Source organism: Coptis chinensis, chromosome 7, assembly GCF_015680905.1.
Source record: "Coptis chinensis isolate HL-2020 chromosome 7, ASM1568090v1, whole genome shotgun sequence".
NCBI classification, from domain to species: domain Eukaryota; kingdom Viridiplantae; phylum Streptophyta; class Magnoliopsida; order Ranunculales; family Ranunculaceae; genus Coptis; species Coptis chinensis.
This window is the reverse complement of record NC_141462.1, coordinates 34,162,140-34,172,953: the sequence shown is the minus strand read 5'-3', so window position 1 is coordinate 34,172,953 and position 10,814 is coordinate 34,162,140. Positions and strand designations below refer to the sequence as shown.

Here is a 10,814-nt window from a genome sequence, read left to right as displayed (position 1 = left end):
TTAGTTTAGTTAAGTGATAGGCTGCTTTTGTTGCACTAATGAGTATAATAAGTGTACTATCAATTTTATTGGATTTAATAAACTGGCACTCTGCCAAATGCCCAAACCCACTCACCTGCAGATTCTGACATGGATATGGAAGGTCAGTGCCTTTATCGCAATTAACACTTTCATTTTCTTTCACGATTGCAATCTTTTTGAAAGAATTTATGAAAGATAGCATTATATGGAATTTAGACATCTAGGATTATTTTTTCCTTTCCGTAACTAAGTCAGTCAGTCTCATTTCCTGCGTTTACAACGATACTGTAATATGTCCATTATATTTCATGACTCGAAGCATTTCTTTGTGTGGTTGATTTGTCTATTGATGAGAGTCAGTAGCCCAATGAAGACCTTGCGAAAGCAGCCATGGCATATGATAGTGTGGCAATCCGCTTTGGATGTGCGGTAAGGACAAGCCAAATTTACCACCGGTGAGTTAGGTGCTCAAGAACCGGCATAAGTTACATACCGTGGAAGAAATTTGAAATTTTGGGTTTTACTTTCACTATCGCCTTTGGCCAAAGTAGCGATCCTTTAGGAACGACTCCATCTCACTTTGGAGCTCGGACTTCTCTGTTTGGTGAGTCCCTTTCCCGTGCAATACTTGAATTTTTCAGCTTAAATTTTCCAATAAATTTTTCAGACTTCTCTTTAGTGTTAATAATAGTGTAATCAGATAATTTTTTCTCTTTGTCTGTTTCCTATTAACACCCAAAAAGGAGTAGGGGCATGGTGGAGAGAAATATGTATGCTGTTCTTACATTGGTTAGGGGTCATGTGCAGGTCGCAGAGGTGCACAGAGGTGGACTGCATGATGTAATAACACCGAGATATCACCAACCATTATTTGCCAAAACAAAAGTTTCCACGGGATGGGTGAGCCCCACTTCACCTTCACAAAATGGTATTCGCTAGTATTGTTCTCTGTGCCTAACACAAGATTGTATACCTGCTCTCTCTCTCTCTCTCGTGAACGTTTTAGGGATTCTGGAGAGTTCCGAGCTAGAGTAACCTCAAACCAAAACAACGATGACGGCATGATGAGGTTTTCTACACTGAACTATACCTGTTGTTTCATCTATAAAGCAGTTGTAAACCTCATCATTTATACCATTTTCATAGCTATGCACCTTTAAAATGTTTACTTAGTTTCTTTCATTTCTAAATACAACAGTGCTATTTCTTTCATTTCTTTTGCCCTAGTTTGAAGTTCAAAAATCTCGGTAATTCAAAGAGGAAAAGCTTAGAAACCAGATTCCAAGGTACGGACATTTTATCTTTAAAGCTAGTTCCTCTAACTAAAAACGTTATTGATTTGGGTGAATACTCGATGGTCAAAGGAGCCCAATCAATGATCGTCATTGTATTTGGCTATACGGTTTTATTCAAGTCATCCAATTCCATTGGCCTACCATGTAGCTATGGTACATTACCAGTGAATTCCACTCACTACAATGCATATGTAGTAATGGATATGTACCCACTACCCACTAAGATGCATGTGTATGTGTACAATAAATTGGTCTAGAGAGTCTCATTTAAAAAAAAAAACAACTCAAAATTCCTACCAATAATTTTTTTTGGGTTTTAATACCCCTGCATTGTTGTTTTTTATCAGCTGTAGGAACGACTCCATCTCACTTTGGAGCTCAGACTTCTCTGTTTGGTGAGTCCCTTTCCCGTGCAATACTTGAATTTTTCAGCTTAAATTTTCCAATAAATTTAGTGACTTTAGTTAGTGCACTGCGCCATTGCCGCATCAGTTTTACACTTTTACTCAAATTTTGTCTCTGCTAGTAATTATTGAAGGATTCACACAAGTACTATTCTCAAGTGTTTTTACTTGTTCAAATTCATTTATAGGTCTTTATTGAAGGATTACTTACTTGCCAATAATGTGTTTTTTTTTTTTTGTGGGGAAGGATGCATTTTGTCTTTGTGTAGGGTGTTTAGGAAAAGTGGACCGGGGCGAAGAATGGGGAGCATTATGGTGCGCCTTTGATTGAGGAAGAGTGGGATGATAATAATGTTGTGTTTCGAAAAGTGAATTTGATCATGATTGCACTTTGGATGGATTTGATGAATATGTTCAAAAGCACAACAGGTTTGGATTTTGTTTATTTTTGAATGTGTTTTACGTTTTCTCGCATTTCGTTGTCAAGTGGTATGTCCGTATGAGATCTTATTATTTGGGGTTATTTGGTGGTTCGGGGTATATAGCTTTGTGTATCTTTGTTGTAGTGATGATGTTGTGATGAATTTGATTTGAACTGTAAGTGGAAATAGGCATTGTGATAGCGGTTTGATCACAAAACTTTATTACTCCTAGGAGGCGATATTAATGTGTTATACCACCAAATTGGTTTAAATTTGGTCTCGCTACAAAAATGAGATTTTTTTTTATTATTAGCAACCCATCAACAACGGTTCATAACCGTTACAAAACGAATTTTAAATTATTTTTTTAAAATTAACTAACAAATTTGCAACGCTTTATAACCGATTACAAACGAATTTTAAATTATTTTTTTAAATTAACTAACAACTTTGCAACGGTTAAAAACCGTTGGTAAAAATTTTAACAAATTACCAACGCTTAAAAAGCGTTTGTGAATTAAAAAACCGTTGTAAAGGTTTTAAATATGTGTACGAAATAGTTATACTAAGCGTTGGAAAGTTCTGTTTGCAACGCTTTTTAAGCGTTGGAAATTTCTGTTTGCAACGCTTTTTAAGCGTTGCAAATATTTCCAACACTTTACCGACGCCATATTTGCAACACTTAAAAAGCGTTGCGAAAATTATTAGCAACGCTTTTTTGCCGTTGCAAATAGCCTGTTATGGTGTAGTGAATGAAATAAAAAGAATGAAGCTTCGACTAACCTGGATGGTAGATCTTATCTTCGAGATGTCCTTCAAGCTTCTCTCTTTCTCAAAAGGATGGATGATGCGGCTAAAATTACCTCAATATCCAAAGTTCTAATCTTGAAAAAAAACGTTAAACATAAACAACTTAAAACGGCAGCGGTGCCATTTGACCTTGCCTCTTTTTGTGTGTAGATGAGATGTGAGATATGGATAGATGATGGTCGTTGAACAAAATAGAAGCGTATCAAAACCTAATTATCCCTCAATAAATAAAGGATGAGTAGGGTATCGTTCCACTTTTAAGTGTATGTTTATATGAAGGACAGGACTAGAAATGGGGTTTGAGGAATTAAAAACTATTATTATAGATATTGTAGATTCTAATGCTAAATTAAACTAAACTAAACTAAATTAAACTATTAAGAATTTATAAGAAAGGGAATTCAAGAGATTATAATCCACCAATACTTTTGATTCAATGACCTTTTGTTTCATAGTTGTTCTCACAAGTAAACTACAATTAGGCAATCGAGCGAGTGTCGATGCCCTCTTGGACGAAATATCGTTAACGAATAACTCTACTTAAGGTTGTTCCTATGTTCATGTTACTAGTATCTTCTTTCCTTTTATGTGAGCATGGGCAGCTATTCAATGAATCACCATCTAAGACATACACAAAGAATACTTCCTTTACACTAAAACGCTACACAAATAGAAGAAAAGTAGAGAATAATAGTATAATATTCAATTACAATAAATAAAATCCTATTCTAGCATTATATTCAATTGCAATAAATAAAAGCATGTCACTAGCAAATATTCAATTGCAATAAATAAAATCCTAAACTTGTATGATATTCGATTGCAATAAATAAAAACCTTAATCTATACTTCCATCCCCTGGTCTGGGCAATGGAACTAATAACTAAAAACATAAAAAACTAACTTGATTGAAGAACACCATGAACCAGAAGAATCATTAAACCTTAAGCACTGGCTTCATCTCCTCCCTTGAAGGAGAAGATTAGCCTTCCATAAAGAAGGAAGAACATGAAGAACGAGAAGAAGAAGAGTCGAAGAACATAAGACTAGAAAGACTAATTTATTAAGACTCATCTAGTTAAAACCGATATTTTATTATTAATATCTCTCTGCCTCAAGTTCTGGAGACAAGAGTATAAGTGAATTGACAAATTACATGAGGCACTTAGGTCCTCTATTTATAGAGGTTACAATGAGCTCTAGAAGCATTCCAAACTGTCATTTGTTTCCTAATACAAATAGACTTCTTTTAGAGTCCAACTTCGTCTCCAAAACTGAGAAGGAATTGGCTACAGTGTCGATCCATACGTCTGGATGCACTATTCATGTGTCTGAGACGCATTCATCGCGTCTGAGACGCATGAATAGTGCGTCCAGACGTGATCAGTGCGTTTGGACGCTCGATCCATGCGTCCCAGACAGCGTAAGCCTATTTTGTCTCTTCTGCTCCATCCTTCTATCCTCTTTTGCGGGTTTTGGTCTAAGCAATGGATCCTTTGGCCTTGGGCTTCCAAATAGGCTTTAAAATAGGTCCAAGTCGCATCTTTAATAGCTTCAATTCCTTGGCCTTCTCCATGATTGTCCACGGGCTTCCCATGTGGTCCTTAATGCTCCGAATTGCTCCCTTTTACCCCTTTTTCTCTAATATTCCACAAAACTCTCTCTTTCATATGTAGAATCATAAAACATAACTTACAAACACTATTAGTCCACTAAGATGGCTAACAAGAGGCATAATTGAGGGTTAAATTGCACTTTTTGAGCACTTATCATGTTCAATCATTCAATCAAACAAGTTTTCTTTCATCAATCAATTTGTTACATTTAAGTTATTCATTTAATACAAGTTGAGTCATTAAAAACAAGTCCTAAAGCTAAGAATACTACTTTTTCTCCTTCACAACTCCCACCAATTCATCTTCCAAACAATCTATGGTGAACCTCATCAATCTTTTTGAACTTACCATTATACTAAAAACTTCAAATGGCGCCGCTGTCATAAATTGAAAAAACATGGATTCTTTGTTTAGCTCTAAGGAGGGAAACACCATTCTATCCCTTTCATTTCTTGTTCTTTAAATTTTTCGTTAATATATTTTGTTATTTTTTTAGTATTGATATGTTTTATTTTAAATCCAGGTTTGAGGTTCAATTGTTGGAGAGGAGCCAAAGCTGTTGGAAGCCGGCTTGACTTGGCCGGAACTAGTGGGCTGACCGCCCGTGCGATTGCATTTCCACCGGCCCGTGACCACCCAGACACCTCCAGACACTCTGATGCCATTTTTTCACAGTTTGATCGATTGTGTTGTGTGGTTGTAACTAAAGATCTAGATTTTATAATAGAGTAGTATAAATCAGTGGACTTTTTGTTGTGATAGATAGAGATTAAAAAAAAAAAAAAAACAAAAAAAATTGAGTGTTTGTTAGTTATGTAGTTTAGCATGAGTTGAGCACTTGGTTGACGTTGTGCAATGAAACTATAGTTAGTGGTAGTAATTGCAAAAGATTATAAGAAGTGAGGTTCACCATAGATTGTTTAGAGTTTGAATGGTTGGGAGTTAAAGAAAGGAATGTAGGATCTTAGTTAGGATAAGTTTTTGGTTCTAAGTTATGAAGAACATTGAAAACTAAAGTTGTTTTGAAGATTGAAAATACATAAACTTGAAAGCAAATAAAAGGAAATGATTGATTGAAGAAATAACACAAAGAAATAAGATTAATTGATTGATTGAAAATGTAAAAACAAGAGCAAGATTGAATTGAAAAGCAAGAAAGTAAATGACTTAATTGAAAAACGAAACAAGAAAATAAATCATACATGACACTAGATTTAGTCTAAGTGCATTATCTACTTATACAAACCAATTGGTTTGGACCCTAAATGCAATGGATGCCTTCTCTCTCCTTCACTTTTAGTTTATATACCCCTACTTTATGCCTTTTATTGATTTGCCATTCTCTATTGCATTTGAGACACCTCACACTTCACTTTATAATTTTGGTTTTGATTTTTTTTCTTGAGCAAGATAGGTTTTGGAGAATGCCATATTTTAAGATAAGGGCATCCATCTCTGGTCTTTTGAGTTGAGGGCATTAACCTTTGATTTTGACCGTTGACTTTGACTTTTTCAGCACTTTTTCATAGCAACTTTTGGTCTTTATAATAAGTGTGATTAATGCTCATTTTGGTGCTAAGATGCAGCTTTTACGATAAGTGGTCTAAATTTCTCTGTAATCTGAAAAAGGCAATAAAAACTATGAGTTGTCTTTTCATTAAACGTAAGAAGGGCTGTACTGTAGTAATATAAGGGTAATAAAATGCACATTTGGGAGCTGATCACCACCCCCAAATAACATCTTGCTTGTCTTCAAGCAAGGATGAGAGAAAAAACTAAGATCACAAATGAGTGATTTAATATAAGTTATACTAATCTTGTTTCGTAGAGTGCGATTGCATTGACCATATGCAACAAGGCCTTAAACCACTAGGAATTCCCTAGTGGACGAGCTTTAAGCCTCGTGAGAGTTTTCCAGTGAAGGTACTCACAAACTTCTTCTATTTAGTACAAAGAGTCTTGTTTCCTTATTTATTCTCAGAAGTCTACACATCTCATTAGCAGGGAATAAGGACAAGCTCCTTTAACCTTAGAATAACATATGTACAATAATTTAATCATCTAAAGATAAATGTGCAAAACATGAGCAATGAAATGCAAAAGCAGAGTTGTTTCCGAGGCTTTTGGATAGCATCTTTAAGGTGGGTTCTCACAAGGGTGTGTTAAAATCACAACTCTCTGATAGATTCACTCAAGGTTCATTCCCTCAAGTGCAGCGGGCACTTATATTCCTACATACTCAAATGACATCCAAAGAAACTGGGGTGATCACACTTACCACTTACTATCACATCATTCTATTCCTAATTGAGCTAGAGGTCTTTTATTAGGAGTTATGGGGCTAGGGTGATAGTTTAGAAAGAACAAATAATGGAAAAACAAAATCTGATAAGTGATAAATGTAAAAATGATAGTTTACCTACTCTTAACTCGTTATGCTATGAATAAGTAAAACTAAATGAAGTTTACGCTATATGATCAAAGTTCTACTTTCGTAAATCAGAATATAATTGGAGTAGAGAATTCATTCCACCCCTAGCATGTTTAGATGTAACGTTTTCTAGTTTATGTAATTCTAACAAAATCAATGAGAGTAATGAAATGAAATTATGCTAAGACGGTGATTTAACTAATTTAGATGTTATGATTTAAACTACGACAATTCAATACTACGATGTGAATATGGGAATGAATTAGGAGGATTTGATTCCACCTGGAATTCAACTTAATAAACTAGCATAGATTTGTTGTAATCCTAATCTTTATGTTTCCACATAAAGATTGGGTTTTTCTAATCCCTAATTATTCATGGCAATCTCTGCTAACTAATAATTAACATGTGAAGCAATTTAAACCCATTCTCATGGTGAATTAACTACATTCTAGAATGGAATAGATTTCATTTCAACTACTTCTACACTAACACAATCAAGTTTTCATCAAAGCTTCCTCAAATCCCTCTAATGAAGGTTTTAGCTTTGATTCATCAAACTATCATTAATAAATGAATAAGAAGAAGACATCCTTGAAGAAATGTAAAATTACTTTATTAATATAATGAAAAAGAGTCTAATAATTCAAAACTGTATTAAAACTATGTAATGACTAATTAATTAAATCTAATCTATATTATCAATCTAATCTAGTTACCTGACTAATTAATTAAGTCTAATATATATTATGAATCTAATATAAGTACCTTTATGAGTTTGGCCTTAGTTCTCTTTATATAGAAGAGGCTAGGTCTACAAATTCATGCATGGGCTGTGGAGCCATGTTTTGGGCCATACAATTGAGCCAAAAACTTGATTACTTCGGTCCAAAAAGGGTTTATCTGCTGAAAATTACTGCAACAGAAATTTCGTCCACTTCTGCTCCTCTGATTGGGTCAAGAGTTAGACCATTAGAAAGATATTTCCGAGCCGGTCGTTTTTACATATGGTAGGTCCAATTCTGAGGTCTGAGACCAAAGATACGGCCTTCGGAAGTTCTGCTGATTTTTATGCGCTATATCTGCCTGCGTTGACGTTGACTTTTCAGCTTTGACCGGGCTTTAAAAAGGTTTTTCCTCTTTGAATCTTTGCCTTTAATCATAGAACTTCTTAGCAACCAACATTTTCTCCTTTATCTCGTAAAAGGGACACATTTCTACACATAATTGACTCTAATGCCTAAAATATATAAAAGCACGTAAATAACATTAACTCTTATTTATTAATCGCATAATTGGTCTAAAATCAATATTGTTAAGGGATTAAAACTACAGTTTTGGGCACTTATCAAACCACCCCCAAATAGCATTTTGCTTGTCCTCAAGCAAATATGAGAAAATAAAATAAGTGACCAAAAATGGAGTTCTAACTAATCTCGTTTCGCCGAGTGCGATTGCATTGACCATATGCAACAAGGCCTTAAACCACTAGGAATTTCCTAGTGGATGAGTTATAGCCTCATGAGAGTTTTCCAGTGAAGGTACTCACAAACTTCATCTATACTACAATAACTAAAAAATAAAACTATTGTTTCCTTACTTATTCTCAGATATCTATCCATCTCACTTGCAATGAATACAGAATAATCAAGTTGAAACCTAAGCTAATATATGTATAATATATGTATAATAATCAAGTTGAAACCTAAGCTATATAATGAACTATGCTATGAAATGCAATAATAGGTCTGTTTCTAAAACTTTTGAATAGCGTTCTTAAATAGGTCCTCACATAAATGTCAAGACAAAAACCACTCTAATTTTTCCATTCAAGTTTCACTCACTCCAGTGTGTAGTGGGCACACTTTACCTTACAATCTCAATGACACACAAGGAAGCCGAAGTCGATCAAACACATCTGCCACTTACTATCACACTAACCTATTCTTAATTGAGCTAGAGGTCTTTATTAGGTGTTGCGGGGATTAGGAGATGGTTTAAGAAGGAAGGAAATGAATATTCAAAAAGAACAAGTCTGAGATGATAGAGTCTTCATATTATATAAATAGAGAAAACCTTGTTCTTTACTTTGCTTCTACACTTTGTTTCCATCCTTAGCCATTTTTTTTTCTTTTGACTTTTGACTCCTTTGATTCTGTTTTTGGAGTTCTAACTTTTTATTTAATTTATTTTTCTTTTCTTTTCTTTGGATGGAAACTTTCTTTTCTTATTTGAAACAACTAACAAATTCTTGGTTTCACAGGTCTTTCTCTTTTCTATTATTCATTTCATCTCTATTCTTAGACTTATTCAAAAATGAGTAGGCTGATTTTTATTTTTATTTTGTTTTGTAAAAGGGTAAAGGATTTGCGATTTATGAAAGGCTAAAGAAAGGCTCAGAGGGGCGACTAACGGAAAATAATTTCATAAGGTTTGAATTTTTGGTTATATTGATCCAAAAAAGGCCTAAATTCTTGCTTAGGATATGGTATAGTGATCAAGCAAGTGGACTTGTGATTTCTCTATTCAGAATTTACTTCTCCCTTGTGTCATTTCTCAAATATTTCACTCGTATAAGGCTTTATGCTATATTCAATCTCATAGGATTTGTAGAATAAGTATACTAGCCTAGATTTTAGAAACTTACTGCCAATACAAACATAGATACTCATGCAATATATTTATAGAAAGATGCAAAGATTATTACCTACATACTAACCTAAGTTTCTAAAAACTATTCTAATGCAAAAGCTAACATGAAACTTCTAGATTATTATTATTATAGAGAAAGAAACAATACTAATATTCCTAAGTGCATAACATAAACTTTTTATTTATATTTTTGAATTTTTAAATTTTTTACTAGAAAACAAGTGCATATTGTACATATCTATATCTTAACAGGTGCCTTAAATTATGCGTGTTTCTATGCCACCCCAAACAAAAGCATGCTTTGTCCTCAAAGTATAGAAGTAAGAAAGGTAGGAGAATACCTTGGAAATGCGTGAAATTTTGGAACATCTGCAAAAAAAAGTTAAAACATACTAATATAGATAAATAAAAACAGATGCAACTTTATATGAGTTCCATCCGTTATGGGGAAAATAAAGATCAAATTGCTTGGGACATAAGCAGACACAAATAAAAAAATAACTTACCTCATATCTAGCATTTAGGCGTTGTCAACTTCTTCTATATAGAAGTGAGGTTCCTTCACATCCTGCCACGCCATGATGATTTGCCAGGCCTCACGCCATTTATCATCTACAATCGCTAGCCTGTTAAGCGCCACTTGGTCGGATGGGGTGTTGAGAGCAACCCAATTCGGTTGTAGCCTTCACCCCGGCCAAGTCATTGCACTGAAAGAACAAATAATACAGTTGGTGGGTCTTACAATGTCAACCCCAACCCAATCCGTGAAACGAGCACAAAATGCAGGAAAGAAACATAGCATGATACGACAAACTAAGACAAGCATAAGAAGGTACTTATGCCTCATACTCTGTGCTCGTGCTAAACTAGACATTAATGTCTTGGGAAGGTCATATAGTAGATGTCCCTCAGCTAGAGCAAGAAAAACATCGCAAGTGGCGTCATTCGCAGAAGAAAAATGCCACTCCCCTAATATGTTTAGCATGAGAACATCACCGTGCCCACGTTAAGGGACAAGCTACCAAGGGCTACGTTATATTTACCTTGGTCCTCTACACGGAAAATTCCAGCCCTATAAGTCTCATGCAAAAACTCATAGTTGTAGGCAGAGAAATTATCAACGAAATAGCCTCATGAGTCTTGAATCTCAGTAGGCGTAGGTA

The 10,814-nt window shown here is 34.7% G+C and overlaps 1 long non-coding RNA gene across 1 annotated transcript; it reads left to right on the top strand.

The window, feature by feature from the left end:
• Positions 1 to 955: 955 nt before the first annotated feature.
• Positions 956 to 1,789, top strand: LOC147487214 (uncharacterized). Its single transcript, XR_015201568.1, has 3 exons — positions 956 to 1,090; positions 1,249 to 1,307; positions 1,664 to 1,789. It is a non-coding gene; the product is annotated as an uncharacterized LOC147487214 (long non-coding RNA).
• The last annotated feature ends 9,025 nt before the right edge of the window (positions 1,790 to 10,814 follow it).